At 36.4% G+C, this 24,724-nt stretch overlaps 1 protein-coding gene and 1 long non-coding RNA gene across 2 annotated transcripts in view; one reads left to right on the forward strand and one right to left on the reverse strand.

Moving 5' to 3' along the window:
* LOC141437266 (formin-like protein) overlaps positions 1-24,724 on the forward strand; it is a 122,347-nt gene that overhangs the window by 38,622 nt on the left and 59,001 nt on the right.
* Positions 20,974-22,265, reverse strand: LOC141437270 (uncharacterized). The gene is made up of 3 exons (XR_012452369.1): positions 22,195-22,265; positions 21,464-21,613; positions 20,974-21,056 (listed from the first exon to the last, which is right to left on the reverse strand). It is a non-coding gene; the product is annotated as an uncharacterized lncRNA (long non-coding RNA).

Raw genomic sequence — 24,724 nt, forward strand, 5'->3', positions numbered from 1 at the left:
TCAGAAACTTATTAAAATTGTATTACTTGATAAACGAACAGCCCCTAATCAAAAACAACAGCAACAGTAGTTCAATTGGTTTATTTCAGGGGTGGAGTGCGTTCACTTTTTTTTCTGGTCTTTTGCTTCTCACAAAGCAAGTTACGTCTCTCGTGCTAGATATAAAATTTGTACAGCACTAACAATAACAAAAAAAGAATCATATCTAATAAAATTACAGTCTGTGCCGTGCCCGGTTTTAGAATAAGACGAATGCATCTCTTCCCGTGGATGTCATAAAAAGCGGCTACTGGATCAAATTTGCGAGTGGGCAGCAGTATTCTCTATTGCCAAATACAAAACTCCGGACTCCAGCTCTGCACTGAAAGGCAAAAGGGGAGACCACCACACCGCTTTCCCAAGAAAGTCGTCATGAAGGTTCCCTCCTGAGAGTCTATTGCGTAATGTTTCTGACACTCGCGATCACAATCAAATGACTACAAATTTTTGTATGCCAAAACTATCATTTCATTGTGATCGCGAGCGTCAGAAACGATACGCAATAAACCCTCTGATCCACGTCCGCCCCCCACGACCACTCTGTCGAGAGTGAAGAGTGTAGTGACTTAGAAGAGAGATTTACAGGGTAGTTTCAAAGTGTATGTTTGACAACCGTAATAGCTTGATATGTGGCCAGGCGACCTTCATTCGGCCTAGGCCGTCACGCGCGTAAGCGCCGACAAGTATAATGGTACTTACTCATAACCGCTCCACAACCATTCATACACTGATTAATGTGTGAATTTTCCTTCTGGTATACATGGTGGCACTTTACACCGTTGCTTTGGGGAATACCGGCGTCGAACGTCGAATAAGTATTCACACTTTGATGAATTAAACTGTATTTACAGCATTAATTGTACTTAGTTGTCATTAGCCGTCACTATATTTAATTACATTTTCTTTCTTTCTTTTTTTATTCGACTGGATGGCAAACGAGCAAGTGGGTCTTCTGATGGTAAGAGATCACCACCGCCCATAATCATCTCCAACACAACGGGTATTGCAGACGCGTTGCCAACCAGAGGCCTAAGATGGGAATACCTCAAGTGCCAGTAAATTCACCGGCTGTCTTACTCTCCACGCCGAAACACAACAGTGCAAGCACTGCTGCTTTCACTGCTTCTTTCTACGACTACGGACCATTTTTCACAGATTCGGATCGGATGTAGTCCGAAACCGCTATAAAGCTGAACTAAAAACATCTGTATTGCACAGAAATAATCTAGTGCCAAAACAAGCCAGCTAAGCTAACCGCATTAGCTAGGTACTCGTATAGTGCCTCCGTAATGCTTCGACCGGGAATTAGAACCGCCTCATTAACCGTGGCGACACTCCGTCACTTAGTTAAGTACTAGGCAGGGTAGGGAATTCCCTATACTATGTATGTAACTACGGCATGTTACGTAGATATCGCATTACGTGTAAACTTATAGCTAAAGTAGTAAGCAGCTACTGATTTTATGAGGGAAGTCGAAAAAATAGAAAATATAATCATGTCCAATGTAATCGCAATTGAACTTCAGAAATTTCATTTTCCGAGCATTTAATTTTATGAGTTTTCCGCTAAGAATTTAAACGTACTGTATAGAACTCTTTAAAAAACGGGTCCGTAGTTATACCACTAAAAAAACAAACTAACTAAGTCCAGATACCTGTTTAAATTCATAAAACACAGCCCTAAACAATAAAATATAGTTCTCGTACGGAACTCCTTCATTTTTTACCCAACTGCCCGAAAGAGGCTTATATGTTTATTTTTGTTTTCGTTCTCTCTTGACCTACGAGCTACGAATGACTGTGAATACTGTGATTAATAGGTAGAGCGCTAGAGCGTAAGTAATACCTAGCGATCGATGCAATAACCTTGTGTAAGGAAATCTGTTCTTATAAATAAGCAGGCAAAGAGTCCTTAAACAAGATCAAGTCATTGCTCATGTCACTCGACCTTACTATCAAAAAGTTGCAACTATTTTAGCCCTAACCCACGCCTTAGTACCTGTAAACAATTAGACCAAGCACTTGAATTCTGGGCCTTCAAAAAAATTCTTGAGAATTCCCAAAAACTTACATCGTGGTTTTTTTATCTCTGTTCTAGACTGTTACGCGCGACTCCGTCCGTGTAGGTATAATTCGTTTATCGCTATTCCGCGGGAACTATGCAATTTTCCGGGATAAAAATTATACTATGTCTTTCCCCAGGACTCAAACCAAGCTATCTCTATACCGAATTTCGTCTAAATCAGTTTAGCGGTTTAGGTGTGATGAATAACAGACTTATAAACTTTCCCATTTATAACACTGGTGGGATATCTGTTTTCTGCTAAGTTTTTCTGCATCGCTAAAACTATTTGTCAAAAAAATATATAAATAAAAATGAAAACATTTACGAGTAAAACAATAAGCTAAGTTTAGTTTTAAATTGTTTCTTGTCGAGTACAATAAAGAGTCACTGAATTGTATTATGGTTCATTTGAGTTGGATAAAAATCATCCATGCCCTCATGCCCCTAGGCGATTTTACAATATCCCGTGGGAGTGTCGGGCTAAAAAGTAACCTGTGTTATTCCAGACGCAGACGTCCAGCTATTTACATACCGAATTAAATCCATCCAAGCGGTTTAGTGTAATGGAGTAACAAACACAGCCACGCACTCACATAATACGATTAAACGATAAACTTGTTTCGATTGACAACTAATTCAAGATTCTGTGTTATCTAGTTAACTTGTTAGCGTGCAGCGTCAGAATACATTTTAGCACTTTTTTGCTCTATAACACATGTTTTACTTAATTTTGTAATTGTTCTACGACATGTATTAGTTTTTGATGATTCACAGTTAATTACATTAGATATATTTGTTACGGAATGTAGACTGCGATAAAATTCCTGATATTTAAACGAAGTCGCATGCAACATGATCACGGGTAGACAAGTTTCGGATCGTTTTATGTACCTAAAGCCGAACAAATTGAGTCATGACATGACCCAGGGTAGAACTTTTGTGCTACTAATGTCATGTTGACATCTCATACTTTTGTCTAGGAAATCATAGTGAAATTTATTATGAAAAGGTTGGAACCTGGGTCACGATTCAATTTGTTCGGCTGTACATAGTTTTAATTTAAAAGTAGTCGTAGGTTATAAATATACTTCGAAATAATATCACAGAAAGTAAAAAAAAATTGTTAAAATATGAATGTTTGTTCTCGTGTCGTAGGTGTTTAATATGTATTTAATTATGTATATATTTTTTTAATTATGTTTATCCGTTGCTAAGAAAACATAACAAGTTTTGCTCTGGGATTAGGGCAATTAGTTTCGAGTGTCCCGTGATATTTATTTATTTACTTAGTATGTAAAGGTACAAAGCGACAAGGCACTCAATTAGTGCATGATGTAGAGCTGCTTTTGCTTAGGTCGTTCCATTGAACTAGGTTATATCGTGGTCAGAATACAACCAATCTATTCTAACGCTTGCACAAGTCTCGATTGCGACTTTATTATTGTAATCAATAACTATTAAATAGCAGTTATCAATGTAAACGGTAGAAATCATTCAATGCTAGTCTATAGGTAGACTCAAGTTTCGCCTAGAAGCAACCCAGGTGTGGGTATTCCACTATTCATGAGTCTGTCATTCATTATGGTTTATCAATAGATTGCTCTGAATCTAGTATATATCGCATATCTACATGTCCTATTTCTCTGTAAGTACAATATTGCCCAACAAATCAATTGTGCCGTGCGTAGCGTAATGGAATACCGTTTGATCATTATGCCGGCCATTGGCGTAGATCCTGGGCTAATCAATCAGGCGACACAATTGGCTAGACGCCATTCTTTGTTGGTTTGTAACGTTAAATATGACGTGCTGGCAGGAATCACACTGCATCTGTGACGTGACGTAGGTAGGTACTAGTATTGTAGGTACTCTAGGTGAAAAACTTATTTGTATGTAGTTGTAACGTGTCCGTGTAGATCAGTCGACATTCCAAATACAAAAAATGATTTAAATCCTACAGAAATGACGTCACTTGGGATTGACTCAACTATCACAATACGGTATTGACTATTGTATATGTTTTATAAATTAAACTACACAATGCCTGTTATCGAATAGAAAAACAATTTTTAGCTACCTTTACAAATAACAAAGTTATAAAGGTTTGAAATTCAAGATTAGACAGAGAATGACATACTGCATGTGACGTCACACGCCAGTACCGCCATACTTGCTGCATAGAGAAAAGCGTTTGAGAAAGAGACAGGTATATAGATTTTTCAAAAAATCACTATAAATCCAATTTTCAACCGAATAAAATTTTCTCTTCGCTAAACACTATCTGTATATCTATATTTTCATAATAATATAAGATATGGCAAAATCAGGAGTTGTCAAATACCGTATTAAGTAGATGTTCAAGATCAAACTATACGCACCGGTTTAATCGCCAAGTGCTTCGAACAAACCGGTATATTGTGCATACAGTATTAAAGAACAGCCAGAGCGACGTCATTCCCTGATCGAATTATAATTTTCACCGTTTAAGTTAATTGCCGTCATTAAAAATAACGCAAAACGTACCGTTCAAGTCGTCGAGTTGCGGAATTTTAGCAATTCACTAAAGTCATAAATATTCACACAAACTAGCTATAACTATAACATGTAGATTTTTCGATGACGATACTTGATTTTGTTTTTCAATCAAAGTCAATACTTGTGTATACAAGGTTCTCTGCCTTTTCCCAACACACGTTTCCCAAAAATTTCACTTGCCAAACAGTTTCATTCGCCAACTCAGAATTTTCTCTGCAACTATATTTTTCGGAACTTTAATAAAACATACCTAACTTGACCTACTGTGTTCTATAAAACCATAAGAAAATATTCTTTGAAAACATTTTGGTTTCGGAGAAAATTTTGAGTTGGGAAATGAAACAGTTGACAAATAAAACATTTGACAAACAATAATTCTGCGAAAAGGCAGAACCCGATGCAAAACTTAATACTGAAAGAAATATACGAAATGTGGTTTTGAACAAAACCTTGTAAGTGCCAGTTATAGAAAGTAGTGCAGATAAACAATTTGTGTTCTTGCATCCAATTCAATTTGCCGTCTTCTGAAAAGATCTGTCTTCGACAGAACAAATAAAGCAATGCAAGTGCGAAAATTTGTAACATCTTACCTGGTAAATACGATCAAAAAATGTAAGGGAATAAAAAAGGGAAACTTTAAACAAGTATATCGTTATGTAATCGGATACGTTCGGTCCCTTTGGGTGAATGCATATTTTAACGGAGGCAGTTCTCAAGGAATGAGCCGTTTACTATTTTGTTGTATTTGTGAGGGATGCGAGTTCTAAATGGGAACTTGTCTGGCCGCTGGCAATCAATCTGAAATAAGCCTTGTTTACATTATTCCAGTAATTTATTGAATGAAGCTTTACTTTGCGGAGGTCCATATCAATGAACTGAAAACAATTAGTTTGTTCATCATCATGTTTGAGTCTCACATCTGGTAGCGCGGTGAATGGTTGTGCTGCTCTGAGGTTAAACTCTGGTTAAATTCGAAACCCGTCAGTGTTGTGTTGTGTGGTAGTGGTGTTACTCGTGTTTGTGTGATTTATGTGTGTTCTTACTGTGTGGAGATGAGCTGAATGAACAGATCGATCACTTGTAACTTGTATTTGTACCGCAGCCCGCAATTTAATGCTATTGGATGGAGATGGAATGATATAAACAGGGCCTAATTCAACTGGTTTTACGTTGGATGGCATTGGCAATTTATGACTAGATTCAGTGTTGTATCAACAGCTGATTTCATTAGAGGACTCCATCTGTGAAGAAGCGTTCATCGCTATCCCGCGTGGTCTATGGTATTTTCTAGAATAAAAACTATCCTATGTCCTTCCCAGGGTCTCAAAATCAAATTTAAAATTATTCAAAAAAGTTGATTAGAACAAGGTAATAACACTTTTGGCTGAACTAAATAAGTAATCCTAAACAAACTATTTCCATGCCACAAATAAATCAATTCAGCCGTTCTAATAGTGTGTACTATTAGACTAGAGATATACCTTGAATATTACATTAGGTACAGGTAAAGGTCACGAAACAAATAGGAGTTTTTAATTGGTTTTAGTGATAATAATGCATTGTTTTCGTCTTGTATCGCAGTAGTTCGACTTGTGATCTACGACACTTTGTCGGTCGTCACCACAATGGGATTCCAGTCTCGATGCCGCCCTAATCTCGAAGCGTGGAAATCATAGCAAATTGTCGATTCGTTCCGAGCCTACCGCGATTCGCCATAACACGAAAGCTTCAGGCGGTACGTGACATCGACGATATAGCCAATATTGCCATATCGTAATCTTGCATTTCTTGTTCAATTGTTGTTTGCTACTTAAAATGACAGTAATGTTGGCAATTTTTATTATTAGCGCAGAGAACAAGAAAACATGGCAGAAATGTGTAGTTTGCGATGTTCAGACGTTCGTTTAGTTTACGCCTCTATGTTTTGTAAGCAGCTGCCGGAATACGGTTTGCCGCAGAAATAAAGTCATCAACCGACTTAGCTCAAAGAATATGCAAGTTGAAGTGGCAATGAGCGGGTCACATCGCTCGAGGATCAGCAAGGCTACGAAACTCGAAGTTAGTGTCGTGCGGTCCCTCTGATACTTATACTATTTAATAGGAGAGCGAGAAGGACGGTACGATACGAACTTCGAGTTTCGGGTTTCGTAGTAGCACTGCAGCACCCTTGGGGGAGAAATTTTCTCGAGTGGCGACCGAACCGAAAGGCGAAGCGCTGTCAGGCCTCCCGCTAGGTGCACTAACAACATCGCGAGACTTGTGGATAACCGGGGATGCAAGTGGCGAGTTGTCGTTTATTGTGGCTTTCTAAGGGAGAGGCGTTTGTTCAGCAGTGGACATCTTCCGGCTGATGGTGATTCGTAGCCTAACTCTAATGAACTGTCCCGTGATATTAAATTGATACACTGACTTTTATCACTTTCGAGTAGTCTTTATATAGTAGGATTAATATATATTTTTTTAGTTTACATACGTGCACACACGAAAGTAAATTCGAACGCATTCGTAATGAAACTTCACGTTCCGCGGGTCTCAATAATCCAATTTTCTCGAACTAATAACACGAGAATCCCGCGCCCGTGGAATGGAGATGCACCATAGGTGTAAGGAATGCAGACCGCGCCGCGCCCGCGCTGCATGATTAATAGAAAACCTGTCTTTATTATCCACTGGCGAGGTGATATCGCAGTGGGGCGTCAGCGAGATTCATAACAACCTTACAAACACCTCAATAACTAGGCGTTCGATAGGAGTGGTATAATAGGGCAAACCCGTCGCCGCAACAGGTGACGCGTACGCCGCCAGCTGTGTTATGTTAGTAATTGTTTTATTCTCTAAACAAACATGTGAATTTAGCGTTGCGCTAGAACTACAGCTGTTCTATTTCTTGTCGCGTATCCCTCGAAAGCATTACAGCGGTGTCAGATGTCTCAACGTTGGTTAATGTCAACGACAACACGCGACAAACTTCAAGACTCCTGACTCCGTAAAATGGGTGAAATTAGGTGGTCTGTCCGTTTATCAAGAGGTACGACTTTCCACATGGGTAATAAATACACTTGGCTATTCTTGTCGTTATTTTCGCAAGTAGTAAGAGCTTTCCGAGAGTTAGTTTCGTAGCAACACATATTTTTTCGAACGGTACTTTACACATGTGATTTCAAAAACCGGATCCTTGGCGCGCACGCGCTGCGCACTACGAATTATCTCTATTCCATCACTTAATCTTTGCAGAATAAGCTCTGTAGCAATAGCAACGCGTGGCGGAATATTAGGTTTACATTTAATAACCATACTGGTTTGTGTGGTTCGAGCAAAGGTAAATGCTGGTTCGTAATTATGGGAAAAATTACTAAACGAACGAGAAATAAGTAAAATTAAGTATTTATCTTTAATTTAGCTACGTATACTTATAAGTACGTTGTATTTTACACCGGATGCTGGTTGGTTTATCATATGAATATTGTGATTCACACATTTGGCCCATGCTAAATAATACTATACTAAATCTACTCCTGACCGCGGCCGCTGCAATGTAATCGAAACATCGAGGTACTTTTAGCAAAAAAGAATCAGTGGTTGGGTCACGTCCCATCGAGTTCAACACTACACCCACCTAAGACAATTAGTAGGTATTTGCGCATCTCATAAGCGCAGTTGTTGTAACAGTTAACTCGCCTACTACCTAGCACCTACCATTTTATTGCACAGCTCGTAATAAGTAGATGTGATAAACTCAAACCTGATTTTAACGGCACCCGAGAAAACCTTGTGCGCAAGAGCAGAAGGGATTTTTCATTCAACCAATCTTCTGCCAATGCTTTCTACCTAATGTTGGGGAATTTGGCCTGTCCAGAACTTCCTTGGATTAAGAGGTCATCTGTCCAATGACAGAGCGTAGGAGGCTAGAGGGCGCACCTCTACAACCAAGCGGTGCCGCACTCACCTGCTTTAACTATCTGCCACAGTGAAGCGAGCAAAAGTTTTTTTTTTTTTTGTGTAATTGTCACGAATAAATGTTTTTTCTTTCTTTTCTTTTTTATTCGGCACTTGTTTATTATTTGTATCTAGAAGATTACCAAAACAAGCAACAGCTTCACGTAACAGTTTATTTGCATCAATTGATCAACAAGAATGTTGTAACGGCTAGGGCTGTCCATCATCCATCATCACAGTTGACCAAGTCAAGGCCTCCGCGGGTCACGTCACATGACTCATTCGGTTTCGTGCAATTTGCTCATTAATAAGAAGCCTTGGCGTGATGATTCCTTCCTTTGTTTCGAAAGAACTCAATTAGAGATGACTTAGTGCCGAGAATAGAATAATCAGCTGTCGTTTTGAGCGAAACACGCAATTTTAAGATAAATACCTCATAGGGATAAATTAATGGGTAAAAAAAAAAAATTTGTAGAAACAAAACACGACAAACATGAAGCGAAGCTCGTCAAAGTTTGGGAATGGAGGCTCGTGACGTCACGTAGATGCATGTGACGTCAAGCGGAACTTTAACTAGCTATATCTTCATAATTTTTTTGTGTAATTGACAAAATAAAAAAAACAATAAATTAAAAAAAAAACAACTTCCTTAAAAAATACGAAAAAAAGAAGAAAACAAGGCTAGGGGCTAAGAGCTCTGTTTAAGTAGCTAAGTGAGAGTTCAACAGTCGAGTCGAGACCCATTTGGTACTAAGAATTTTTGAGCTGGTCGTTATTGTTATGTACCTTTCAACATGTACAATAATAAACAGCCAGTGAGTGACCTGCTAGTGCTACCTGACATAACTCGTATTTAACAGTTCGTATATTAGTGTTTAACGTCCACTTGCAGGCTTTTTAATCTAGGTTTTAAGTGGTCTTAAGTCCTGTCAGATCCATAGAAGAACTGTCAGTTTAAGCCTTAAATCGAGATTTAAAAAAGCCTACAAGACGTCCTTAAGCAACACTTACAAATCCATGATGTAATTTTGATTTTTTTTACGAGATTTTTTTGCGAAATCTAATCATTGAATCATTTGAGCGAAGTCGCTGGTACAGGCGTGATTAAAACAAATAGCTGACAACATTACAAGCAAGTCCCATAGCTGTATAGAGATAAAAACAAAACTAAAAATAGATTCTATCAATGGGGGCTGTATGCTCACACCCTGCCCCACATAGCATCATTATGTTAACTATAACAAAATAATTTGAACCTTCAACTACAATAAATAAGTTACAATTTTAAACAAAACAATGCATAAGCTGATTTTGTATTGTTTTATTGAAAGTAAAAAAAAATCTGTAAGTTGTGGTGAATGACAGTAACATGTGGTAGTGGTGGTAGTATAGTTTATATCAATGCAATTTATGAAAAGTGTAAACAAAGACGCCATTTACCCGACCATAGACATTTAGGGCAAGGGTAAGGCCGCGAATTTTGACCAATTTGGACGTTTCAAATTTGGAACGCTGATAAAAAAAACTGATAACACCTAGATGTTTAATTTTTTTTATTATATGACACGATATAAACTCTCAAGGTCGCAAATGAGATAATTGATTTAAACCCTTTAAAAAAATAATAAAAATATATTACCGTCCAAAACGTAACGAAAATTGACTATTTTTTTGACCACGAGTACTAAATACCTTATTATTTTCATGCTATTTAACTTCTCATGATCATGATTTTGTTTAAACAAAATTTTATGATATAACGATAGTCCTACCGATTGCGGAATCATGATAATCAAATAATTTTCATGTTTTATATTTATTTCTTTTCACGTGCCAAAAAACCACGTTTTCGTTACGAATACTTAGGTGACGCTTAATTAAGCTACCTTTAACGCCAATTTCGGTAGAAATTTGTTTTTGTACACTGGCAACTAATACTCTAATAGGGCAACATCGATGAGATAAATAAATCTCATCAGTTTGTTGACAAACAGCCATCAAAAGTGACGCGGCGGTTTTTTTTCGAAAAAACGTCGAAAGTGCTTGTTCGATTTTAAGGGTAAGTAGTGATTATTTTTTAACTGGTTGTTTTTTCATACGATAGGGTAATCTTTTCCATGTAAGTGGCATGTGTTATTATGTTCAAAATGTCGTTATTCACCATGATAAACGATTTTTTGTATAAAATACGTTACACTTTCGTTACGATTACGTTACATTTTTACAAAATGCTACGTATTTTGTACATAACGTAACGAAAAAATGTGGTAAAGGGAAGTTCACACAGAAAAATTCTAACTTACACCAGTTTATTATTAGGTTTCCAATGACTGCACGCACAGTAAGTTAGTTAGATGGATATTTTGAAGTTAAATAAATTTTAATCTGTAGGTGCAGGGATCGGCACAAGAGAATTGTGGCGAGTTCTGTGTTCACGTCTTGCTACATGAATAGCGTATTTAAAGTGAGAGACAAACGGAGAGATTCACTTACCTACTTAGTTCATTTGTTACCTAAACTTAATAATCATAATAATTTATTTCCAAAAACATCTTTTACATTGTCCACTTAACTAAGATACTACTTCCTAAATGGTAAAACCTGTGATTTAGGGTTTTGGCCATTTCTTTGAGGTATTTAATAGCTTGTACAGTCGAAGTCACAAGCATGCTCACAACTAGGTGGTAGGACCTTGTGCAAGGTCCGCCCGGATTGCTACCACCATCTTCCTCGCTAATCCTGCCGTGAAGCAGCAGTGCTTGCACTGTTGTGTTTCGGCGTGGTGAGTAAGACAGCCGGTGAAATTACTGGCACGTGAGGTATCCCATCATAGGCCTCTAGGTTGGCAACGCGTCTGCAATACCCCTGGCGTTGCAGATTTTTATGGGCGGTGGTGATCTCTTACTCATTTGATCGTTTGCCATCCAGTCGAATAAAAAAAAACCACATCCAAATTCGTTATGCTTATAAATGTGCACCTTATTGTCAGTGTTAGAGAGGCATGTAAAGATACACTTTTGAAAAGATGTTCGTCAACTAGAGGGTACTGCTACTTCCACATTCTCATGTTTAGCTCTATAGATCTCATATAGGACAGATTTAAGATCAGTATCGTCAGAAAGTTCTAGTAAAAATAAAAACTTCACTTTATTATATGACATGTATTTTTTTTTCATACATACGTTATCTAATGGGAATTTTTACCAGTTTGATCTAGGCTTTATAAAAATTTGCGTTACGTTTTATGGTAACGTCACGTATTTTTTTATGTTATTTCTATGTCACATTGGTTAAAATTCGCGGCCTTACCCGCAAATAAAAGTGATTATAAGTCTAGTTAAAAGACACAAATTATAGATGAATGTGTTATTGATTGGATCCACTGAGTGTTTTATAAAGAATTTTGATAAAATCGGTTTGTTTACACTTTACATCAATTGGATTGATATAAACCATAGTTCTGAAATTAAAAATAACTAATGCAGAAGTTTCATACAGTTCCAGATGTCTGGTATTAGAAAATCTACATAGGCCTCGAATTCTTGAGTAGTAACATGAACTAGTAACATGACAGAAGACATATTTTATTTTACTAAATTAACCCGATTCCGTTTCGTCAGTTGCATACATCATCGTGACTCAAATAATTGGACGCTAATCAACATTATCAATGATCACACATACTGACCGGATGGCCCAGTGGTGAGACCCTGACTGTGAAGCTTGAGTCCCTAGTCGGGGCAGACATTTGTATGAAAAATATGAATGTTTGTTCTGGAGTCTTGATTGTTTAATATGCATCTAAGTATGTATCTATCTACATAAGTATGATTATCTGTTGCCTAGTACCCTTAACACAAGCTTTGCTTACTTTGGGACTATGTCAATTGGTAAATGATATTATAACGGATAACTCACGTCTTAAACCGAGTTTAGCTCGACATGTTTCGGGCTATTTCGTAGCCCTTCCTCTCAGGAGCACGCGACTCGGCGGCTGCCGCAACACGCACACTACGCGCCACCGCTCTGCTCGCATGACAAACTCGTGCTAAACTCGGTTTAAGATGTGAGTTATCCGTTATAATATAATTTAATATGAGTGAGTCTCACGGTAGTTTCATGTTCAAAATATGTCAATTGGTGTCAAAATGTCCCATGATAATTATTATGATTATTACACATCACTACTTTGGACCACAACTGATGCAGCATGGGACTTAAACATTAGGTATGTTTGCTAACATAGTACCAAACACAAACATGATGCCATGCCATGCAATAGATAAAAAAAGGAAATGAAACATTTGGCTTCTTATCACATGCAACTAACTACTGTTTAACATTGAAACATCTGTTTGGTCTCTATATGGTACAACACAGGGGTTAATTTACTGTGTTCAAAACAGTAATTATGAAATAGAATGTCAACAGAATAGATATATGTTACAGGAGATTTTGAAATGGGAAACAGCGGTCTGTTGCATTTTTATCTTTTTGTTTGATTGCTGGCCTATTTTGTAGTAAAGTTTTGTAGGAAATTATGAAACTAAGATAGATATTGAATTCCTATTCGAAACCATATTGCTGCAGTTCAAAAATGTATTTTTTATATAAACAGTCCTGTGATTGACCCCTATCTCCATCTATGAGGCCAAAAGTGTACCTCACTGGTTCAGTAACAGCTTATTCACTCTAGCCTAGCAATAAGAAAAATAGGTTGACACTTTTTTCAAGCTAACATCATTTATACAATAAAGTTTATCTCTATTTCTATTGTTTGGGGTGAATAAATGGAGTTAAGAAACTACTAATTGGTATGTTAGTTTCAGTCTTTGGATCAGATGAAATTGAATTTATGTATGGAATCATATGAATTGAAAATTTATTACTGAAATTTGAAAACCAGAAAATTTGATTTATTTTAATAGCTAAATAGCTATCATTAAAAATAAAATATTTTTCTGGTCTTCATTAATGAGTTGTGTGTCCTGATAGATTCTGTTATAAATTGCAATATAATAAGTTGTTTGGGCATTTTAAATTACAGGAAATACCAAGTAAGTACACAATTTTAAAATTATAATTTGTATTATATTAAGTCAAAAGTGTAACTAGTATATCGGTTTATTGTTTACTAAAACCTAGGCGTAATTTCAGTGCTTACTAACCTTTTTATTTGTAAACAAATATTTTATTTTGAATAAACAATTTCAATTTCAATTTCAATTTCAATTTCAATTTTTCAATTTCAATAATGTAATATTTAAAACATTAACTTCACGATATCTTCTAAAAAATTCACACTAATCATACAACATTATAACAAACTACATTGTTCACTTGTTCGAAAGTGTTACAAATCAGACGATGATTTTATATTTGGAAATAAATCTTTTCAATGTTAAAAAAAAAAAAAAAATTGTAATTATTTAAGTTAGAATAAAATAATTATTGCTATATATAATTTTTGTAAGACCAATTCTACTAACAAAAAATATGGACTTTTGTTTGGTCTGAAATAAAGTATTTTTATTTTATTTTTTTATACCGCACCATGTGCATAATAAGCTAAGGGCTAGAATAAGGTCTTAAGTTTGTTATGTTTATGCCAAATAAATTAATTCATTTATTGCATGACAATGAAATCTGTAACAAAAGCCTTTTCAAAAGCTGTTAAAATATGTCGAATGCGTGCCTATCACGAAATTAAGATAATGTGAACCCTAAGCCCTAAAAGTGTTGTCAATAAACTAATAACCACACTGCACCCAAAATAACAGTTTGTTTATCGAAGAAACGCCGCAAACGTAACGATGTAATTCCTAACAGTAAACAAACTGTTTGTAAACAAAGAAACCGGCGAATTATCATGATTTTTCACTCACCAGGACTTTGACGAAGCGACTTTCCAGCTCATCTCGGTCTGGCATAGGGGGTTTTGTTCTATTTCTCGTCGACGCCTGGCGAACATGGTGACTCTTGGTCGGCCCGACAGCCGGCCCGTCTAACATGGTTTGTTCCCGAGACGTTATCAAACCCATTTTACACTAAACACTAGCGAAACACTAAACACATATTCCATGCATCAGGTCATTTTTATCACAGACAACAGCACTAAATCACTGATTTTAAATCAACAGGTCACATCACACAGAGCGGCGGCGATCGAGCCGACTTCATTCAACAAACTGCAATAAAAGCGTAGCAAAGACCTTCCTTTGCGCTGCGAATACGGCGAAGCGAGCGAGCGCAGTGCGTACGTACTTAAACGAAGTGAAGTTAGGTAGTTGTGAGACTCAGTGTTGCCAGGCCCAATTTGAAAAACACAGGAGATATATGTCGTGAAAAACAGATTTGAAATAAAAACAGGAGAAAAAAATTACCTCGTAAACCATTTATAGAAGAATGTTTTATTTATTATATTCCCTAGGTTATTGAATTTACGATTTATGTTTAACATTTTCATTGACTAAAAAGGATGAATATTGTTTTACAACTGCATAAATTTACTTAAAAGTAAAAATATAATATTAACTTGGTTTAATTTAGGTAATTTATTTATAGTAACAAGCTATAAATCCAATTTCTCTTGCTGCATAACTCGAAGTAATTTAGTGATTTAAAGATATTTAAATCCTATCACCGACAGCTCATACCTATAAAATATCTATTTAACTTAAGTAACCATTAGAAGTCTCTGAATATGGAAGCTAGAATAGACTAATTGGCTTACCAAAAGACTAAGCACCAATTAGTTTTAGGTACAATTCTTTATTATATGTCTCATCTACAAAGAAAGTGTTTCCTTACTAAGGTTCAAAGTGACATAGATGTTACACACTACAATAAAATTAAAGGCCTTACACTAAGAACCTTGAAACGACCATAGATTCATTAGCTCTCTTAGTTTCATTCAAAACTGTGGCATAGATTTAACCAATTTAAGGCTGTCTTGCACTCACTTTAAGAACTTAGTAGTAGTATGGTTAATTATACAAGTGAATTTCTAAAATCCAGGAGATTGATAAAAAAATACAGTAGAACAGGAGCAGCACCCTAAAACCAGGAGATCTCCTGTAAAAACAGGAGACCTGACAACACTGGTGGGACTTTTGTTATTGGGTTAGGTTGACAGTAGTTTGACAACCTCTTAGCCAATCAGTAATAAGTCGTTAACTCGTTCGTTAGATACGTTTAAATACACAGCATGCACAGAAAACCGAAACAAATTATTGTTATTATTATCAGTTACAACCACAAAAAACAAATGATATACGGCCATTCTATTACATATGTATTATATGATAGACAATGGATTAATTATTCCGTAAGAAAGCGAATTTAATCACCAGAATAAATTTTGACGTTGTGAACGTAGTAGGTTTCAGAACAAAAAAAAAGTGTGATGTTACTGGTGTAAAAAAACTTACATTACACAGACTACTTAGAGATACTACGTATCAGACCGCCAACTGAGGAACAAGACAATTCATCAGTAAACAACTATATTTTATCTGTATCTCTGGTGATGTATGACGTTTCGTTTTTTTTTTTTTCGCAATTTCTACAGGTCTAGGGAAAGATCGGCATACATCCATGGTATGCTACCTAGCAGATGAGGAATTGTTTTAAGAAAATATTTTAATTTCGAAATTGATCACTTAACTTCTAAAGGCACACTTGCATTAGAAGTTAAGTGATCAATTTCGAAATTAAAATATTTATTTATTGGTATTTAGATATCAATCTAAATACAAAGAGCTGTATTAGGAGTAAAATAAAATATCGATATTATTTGTTGATTTTTTTATTTTTTTATTTTTTTTTAAATTTATTGTATGCCTTGTTCTGCATTTCTGGCAAATTTTGCCAATTTAGGCGGACTATATCTGTGCCCTTAATATTTTGTTGATTGTGTTGCACCAATTTGCTATAGTAAATCTCACTGTTAGGGTGACAAAATTGTGGAGCATCTCTGTGTTGTGTTCGGCACAGTCAATAAATTCGAAAGAATTTTGGTCAAAATATTTTTTTTGATAATGTCTGAAATATTATTTTTGTGCGCATTACTTTCCAAAAATTCGTTTGTTTCCTTGACGACTGTGCCGAAACACCTCACAGCAGCTTCGGATGGGTAGCTTAGGCTTTTTTTAGCCGAATTGTATTCCCGCTGGCTAATCCATAAATGTATGGGACTTTGCTCTGATGTAAAACTTTTTTTACATTGCTTACATTTGTTTTTTTCTAAAATTTTTTTTACTACCCATCCAGCAGTGTAGGCCCGCGAGTGCACATTTAAACGTTCTCGTCGGGCCTGCTCCACAATCGTTCCATATGATACAGTTCTGGGATGACCCGGCTCGACATTCTGATTGTCTCTTTCGTCAAACAGTAAATGTAAATTAAAAATTTGGTCCGCCGAATCATCCTCACAATTAAAAGTTTCACTATGGAACTTTATCACCCTTGTCACCAACAAAGATTTAAAGGTGCACACAAAGCTGTGGCAGTTAGGGTCATTGTTTCTATAATTATAAGCCCTAACTTGGCCAAAAAAATTTTCTATCGGGTCAGAATTAAAATATCTTGGCCGCATTATTGTAATATTTCTCTTTGAGAGACTGCCACAGCTTCATTAAGCTTTTTATTGTGACAACAAAATTTTGAGAGAGGGCACAGATTTTTGCTGTCCGGTGCCTGTTATATATTTCATGCTATTTAATTTTGTTATGCTTTCTCTCCAAAATTTATGGTGTGGTGACTTGGTGGTCACCGCTGTTCTGAGAAATTTGCCTTTTTTGTTTTTCTTGCACAATGTTGTTGCTCCGTTCACGCTGTCAAAAAGCTGATCAAAAAAGAGTACAGTCTCCGCTGTATTTTTTAAAGTTCTGCTGACCGGTTTTCCGTCAGTATAATGAGCTGAAAGTAAAAAGAATAGCGTGTTCAAAAGTCGTGACGCAAAAATACTAAGTTTAGATTATTTCTATTACTAGTGTTTACCCGCGGCTTCACACACGTAAAATGAAATAACGGGATTTTACTCATTAATGCTGTATGTAAAACATTTGCCCTAATACTAGCGGTTGCAATTTTGAGACTAAGTGGGAATATGGAGATATCAGCTATCTACATACCAAAGTTCATCCAAATTCATCTAGCTGTATTAGTATGAAGGAGTTACAAAATAAAATTCCCGTAAAAATTCTTAAAAGTTACATTGTGTTTTCGTTGACATTGCATTGAAAACAACCTTATCAAATTTCATAACTACCCAGCCATGCAGATTTTGTTTTTTATCCCGAACCCGTGGGAATATCGGGATAAATAGCTTAAGCGTTACTTATACAAACCAAATTTCATTTAAATCTGTCCTGCCGTTTTAGCGTGAAGGCGTAACAGGTGTAACAGACATACATACAAACACAAATATTATAACGTCTTAAACTTTCGTGATTTTCACTCATAGTCAAAATACCACGCACAGGACTTATCTTATCACGCTAACACACACGAGTAATATTTACCTCGACGTTTCGGCAACATTACAGTGGCCGTGGTCACAAGTATTACTAGTATTATTAGCGTGATAAATCCTGTGCGTGATATTTTGACCACAAATATTATATTCACAAACTTTCGCATTTATAATATTATTCGTAGGATGTGTATTAATGCTCATTGTTTACTGGAAGAATAGTCACAAATAAAGGTGTGTAACCTTGCGACACTTGTGACACACACAGGCTGTAGACAATGTATGAGGTGGTGGTTAGATACAGTCAAGTGTAAAAATATGAACTTATTCAAAGTTTCAATAATAAGTACCACAGACTCTTATTCCGACGCAAAAAGGCCGTAGTAACATATTTTTGAATGGTTTGAATAGATACTTATTTTTGCACTTGACTGTACATGCATCAAAAAGTTTTTGCGTAGAATTTAATTGGATTAATGTTGCTTTTGCCTCAGATTGTATAAATAAAAGGCATACATTAACTAGTGGATGAAATTAAAATTGATTACATAAATAGCGTAACTTACAAAAATTTGCTGTATATGACAGAGCCGCAGAAACTGTTTGGCTAAAAACTTTCACACAGTTCTTGACCTGGAATAAAAAAAAAATTAAATTATTTTTAACGTTACCGTAACTAAGTGCATACAAGCTTTACATTTGATAACAACAATTTGATCCCTCATTACATTTTTTAATTTTTACAATATTTTCAGTGTAAATAAATCATTACACGTTAGTAAATTGCAAGTACTACTTGCCTTCATCTTTTTTATTTTTTCGGGAATGACATGCTGGTCATTCAATTTATGCAGCAGTCTCGCTTCGGTGTGAGTACAGTCTGCTTTGTACACGTCGACAATATCTTGCCATTTTGAAACTTTATCCTCTATTATAATATTTTTGTTCAAGAAATTGTTTCTCAGGCCTTTTATCAAATGAGGAGGATCATAAATGATTTGTAAATTTACCCCGCTCATCGTGATTGTCCCATCTGAAATAAAGAAACAAAGTTATTGAATTATTTATTGAATGCATAATTATGGCGTAACTTGGCCAGTCCAGCTTTCTGTTGCCTCTTCGTACTTAAACCACTGAACCGATTTAGATGAATTTAGAATCAAGAACAGTTTGAGACCCAAGCAGAGTCGCAAGCAATAGCTTTTATATAAACATAGGTGAAATTCACTAACGCCCAGCTCTGTCTCTCTCTAACCTAATTTAATAAAGTGTAGTAAAATAAACTAATGTAAATACCGTATAGATCAACACATTAACAATACAAAGAATACTTGACCAAGATACAGCTAGATACAGGCACCTATCAGTTGCTTGCAACTGCCTGCCTGATAATTTATATAATAATAATAATAAAAATATACTAACCTGGCACTTGATTTCGAAGTATTTGATCACGTTCTGTGTCTTTCTTTAGACTGTTTAAAGTAGACTGGAATGCGGAACCCTGGTCACAAATAAGGGCAATAGGATTCAATCCACACCCTGTTACAGCTGAAATAATATCTTTCAGTATGTTCTTCAATTCCGCACCCTTAGTTGCCCCTTCACAAAAATAAAATGCCACTGGCTGCTGCCATTTGTGAACAGCACCTCTCAACATAAAGACGAGGGCATGGTCAGCAAAGTCGTTTTTCTTTTTATTGAGCTCAACTAACCCATTGATTGTGTCCTTATTTTTATCATAGGTTAAACCAGGTTCCAGTGACATTTCGTCGAAAACCACAGAGCACATCTTCTTTTTTTCATCCCATGATTGAATCTGAAAACATCCATACTAATATTATAAACGCGAAAGTGTTTGTGTGTTTGTATGTTTGTCCGTCTTTCACGCCGTAACGGAGCGACGGATCGACGTGATTTTTGGCATAGAGATAGTTTATGGCCCGAAAGTGACAAAGGCTACTTTTTATCCCGGAAAAATGCACAGTTCCCGAGGGAACAGCGCGCGATAACCGAATTCCACGCGGGCGGAGCCGCGGGCAAAAGCTAGTAATTTATAATATATGTATATGCTATGCTGCTATGTCAATTGACGACAACAATTAATTAGAAACTACTGTCACGTACCATCAGCCAAATAAGTGGTCTATCAATTTTAAATAACTTTAAATGGCCCAAAGATCAAATGACTGTCTCATAATAAGTACCTAAAATTTGAACTGGGACTAAATTTACCTATTAATATTATAAAATGCGAGTTTGAATATTTTGTCACCCCATCAAGCAAAAACGGGATAATAACAACATGAGAGATATGCACTTGTAGTTTACTCCCCATTACAGTAGTTATCTGCGTTAGTGATAATAGTGTTGTGTCGTTTCCACTGACGCAATTTTGTGTTTAAGTTACTTAATTATAAATACTATAGAAATTTTATTGTATTTTATTGTATTGTATTGATTTTCTATTGCATCATAAAAGACTATTGCTATGTTTTGGACTACCTGTATTATGGAAAGATATACAAAAGTGTCAATGAGCAATCAACAAGGTACAAACCTCTTTTGTTATCAGTTCAAATACTTGAGGACAGATTCCTGATTCGATCTTCAATTTGTCACCATTTTGTTCAAGGTTGACCTCGATGGTAATATAAATATTTGTGAAGAAATTTATAGCATTTCGGGCTTTGTTTCATGATAGACAAAGCAATTAACTTTTCTTCCTGAGTGAATCGGCGCCCCTTTTTATTCTTTGTGCAGAGATTAATTTGCATTTTCAAAATTTTTTTTGCATATGGGTTCATGTGTTGAGTTAATTTTTGGAAAGACTCCTCTTTATTGAACTTCATGGCTCTTTTAGCTCTTCGGTAATAATCCACCTGTTGTTTTGACTTCTTAAACTCTTCATAATTATTTTGCACTCCGGTGTCATATTGGTTATTTTTTCAATTAATCTTCTTCTGCGGCGCATTGTCCCTTTGGCACTTCGGATTTTACTCGAACCTGAAACAGTATATATTTTTTTAAGGTAAGGACATCAAACAAAACTATTAAAACAATACAATGACTCTTTATTGTTCACCATAAATAGTAAACGATACAGAAACAGGTACATAGAAAGAAAGAACAATCAAGAAATGTATATAAGTAAAAATGAATCTTAAAATGTGTTGCTAAGCGCAAAACTCTGGAACGGCTGTTTCGATTCGCGATGTCACCTAGCCGCAGCCACGCAGACACCTCGGGGGTACTGAGGTACGGAAACCCGTTACGTGCTTGCGTATAGTTGACACCAGGTTAACGGAGAGCAGATGACGTGAAGCGGCGCCGATCCGGTGCCGAGCGGTTATGTGTGCGTGTTAATTTCAAAATGAAAATGGATCAAAACAGGTTCGAAATTATGTACTAACCTGCAGCTGGTCCATGTGATAGATTGTAATTTTCAGAATGCTCAGCGGCAACGAGTTGTTCTTGCAATCCTAGCCGGTTGTCTGTGTTCAGCAGTGGATAACTCTCGAGTGCTGAAGATGAAGCAATGGGCTCCATTGTTACAGAGATTGCTATAAACAGACAACGCTATATGTTAGGTTTGGATTCTAAATAATGTTTTCTATTATTTTTATGCATGTTGTTGTACTTTATTTTATATTCCACTAGAGCGGTGCTGTACGAGGATAGATAAATGAAGCGATTCTATTGGTTCAAGAAAAACACATTCCTCGCACATCTCTGGTAGAAACGCAGCCTAAGGCTTGAATGAAAGAAAATATTGGGGCGCCATCATTGCCAAGAAGAATGCGCTGCAAGAAAGTTGGCAGAAAGTCATGTTTTCATAATAATATAATTACAAATAAAATACTTAAAAACTACAATAAGTATACAATTAAAGAAAAAATTACAAAAAATAATAATATTAATATAGGGATGTATGGGGTCCTAACTAAACACTAACTATATCTACTTTCAGTGGAAGTGTAGAATGCTTACACCATCATAAATTTTAAAATAATAATAATTTAGTTTTGAAATATACATTTCAGGTCAAGTAACCATTAAGCTTTTAGATTCCAAAGGCAAGCTCACAAAAGAACTGAGTGCGGCTGTATCTACTAGACTATATACAACATGAAGAAACAATTACCTGAGCTAGTGCTAGGTACTGGATCTTCTGATAACCTTGGGCTCTCACTAGACGTTGAAGCAATCACATCTGGAATAAGATAAATGGTACTGAATTTATAGTAATAATGACATACAAGATTATATGAAGACTATCAAAATTTTCTTTCCTTATTTGGATAGTTAAGTATTTCTTCCTGATAAGGAAAAAAGGAACCCTTTTATCATTCACACCATGACGTCTAGTCCTGTTTAAATGATCTGTGAATATAGGTACATTCAATAATCCGGGTAAGCGCATGTCGGACCACATGCAGTGCAGAGTTTTGTCTATTAAGTTTTGATCTCTATTATTACCAGTAGGTAATCTAGGTAGGTAGCTTGGTAGACTTTGCAAGTTAACAAGTACGGTACTCAATCACATCTAAACTGCTGAACCGATTTAGATTAAATATGGTATACAGATAGTTTGAGTCTCCAAGAAGGACATAGGATAGTTTTTATCCTGGAAAATTGCATATTTGCCGCAGGATAGCTATAAACGAATACTACGCGGACGGAGTCGCAGGCAACGGCTAGTGTTTACATAATTGAAAACTAGGTATAATTTGGTTGATTCGTAACCAATATTGATAAGAGAAAAATAAGAAAAAATGTAAGCAGAATTTTTAACAAAATACCTTTTAGTGTTCCCTTCTGCAGTATGTGTGGTCAAGGTGTCTTTTACGCGAGTAATTATGCTCCATAAGAGGATCCACATTTTCTGAAAGTAACAGGAATATATAAATCAATGAAACATACACATATTTAAATAAGGTTTCATTTCTACTTCAGTCTTACTAGAAAAGCTTCTAAAAAACAGAAAAGTTTGCTGAAAAGCTTAGCGCCCACATCTCAGATCCGAACATCACATTAAGAATACTTACACTAAATTTATAGAATATGAGCTGGGTATAAAATATTTTGCTTAGTATTTTCCGATTCATTTACTTGTTAACTTACTTAGTTTTGCTGTATTAGAGCTCATTGTACAACTTTATCTTCAGAGGTTGAGCATGTAATCTACGAATCAAATAAGATTCTGTTAATAAAATATACTAATAGGTATTTTCAAAACTTACCGGTATCGATATTCGCCTGAGATGGTATTCCACTAGATATCTCGTCTTCAGTAAACAGCGAAGGATATGCTGCAACTAAAAGACGTGATTTGGACGAAATAAACCGTTTTTCAAAGTGTTTTTGACAAATAAACATCTTCGAAAGTTGCTCTTGTGATAATTTGTTTAGATCATCACGATTTAGACACTGTAACCACTTTTGGAGTCTTATCTCAATGGCTGGGAAATGGTGTAAAATAACGTCCTGTCGCGAAGATTTACACACACAGCACTCGTAATACATTTTGCAAATATTACTAAGAACCGTTCGTAGGCTCAGTCACAGAAAAAGCGGAGAGGATAAGCACAACGACTTCACTCGATCAACACTCTAACGTGACTGATAAAAAAATGCATCATGGCTGCCGGCTTGCGCCTACGCACACAGGTACAGCTCCACCATCTGTCACTTTGATATAAAAACAAGATGGCGCTACCACTAGCGATCCGTTATACGTAGATTACAGGCCGTGTTACATTAGTTTTTAAAATTCCATTCGATCGATCAGTAGTCAGTCAGTCATCGTTTGGTTTGTTGCCCTAAGCAGTCGAGATCGTTTTACGTACTCCTGTAAGCTTTCAGCGTTTGACTACCATGGCGTCTCCGAAGCCCTATGCTTCTGTGTCTGAAGAGTTGAGTGATGTGCAAGTGTTGGACTCTAATGAGCCGCTTGTCACGGCCTCCTCTTCTGCGCCGTCTTCAAGTAGTGCGCGAGTGATGGACTCAATAGAGCCGCTTGTGCCTACTGCGCGAGTGCAAGTTTTGGACTCAAAATAAGCCGCTTGTGCTCCGCGTGTCGATCCTCGGTCCTTGACGAACGGTGCTGGTCCCAGTGGAAGTAGCAGCGCTGGCTCTTGTGATAGCCTACCAGCTATCGCTAGTCTTCGGACGAGGACGAGGAATATGCTGCTCGATGCCCGACCTACTGGGTCATCCGGCAGAAGGCATAATCCTTATTCGGATGAGTTAAAGTAAGTTTCGTATTTTTTTTTTTTTCATGGCTCACTTGCGTGAAGCAAGACTTATTTGCCAGTGTCGCGCGTAGAGACATTGCACACGTGAGGAGGAATGTTTCGGTTTATGAAATTTTGATCTTGGGAAGGAACAGACAGGAGACCTAAACAATACATATGTTTATGGATGGCACCAAAGTTTCGATTTATAGTATGATTGCTTGTACAATATCATTGTAATTCAGGTCAGGTCAGGGCCCTTGGTATTGCGCTCCCTTTACCAACAGTAGATAGTATAAAGCAGTACGGAAACTAGACCTATTTTAGAGTATTAACCCATCAAATAAGCCTTTGTTTCCATACTGCTTTATAATATTTACTGTGGTAAAATGAGCGCGAAGGATAGCACCGCACAGCGGGAAGCGCTCAGAAAAATTT

This window comes from Choristoneura fumiferana, chromosome 17 (assembly GCF_025370935.1).
Source record: "Choristoneura fumiferana chromosome 17, NRCan_CFum_1, whole genome shotgun sequence".
Classification (NCBI taxonomy): domain Eukaryota; kingdom Metazoa; phylum Arthropoda; class Insecta; order Lepidoptera; family Tortricidae; genus Choristoneura; species Choristoneura fumiferana.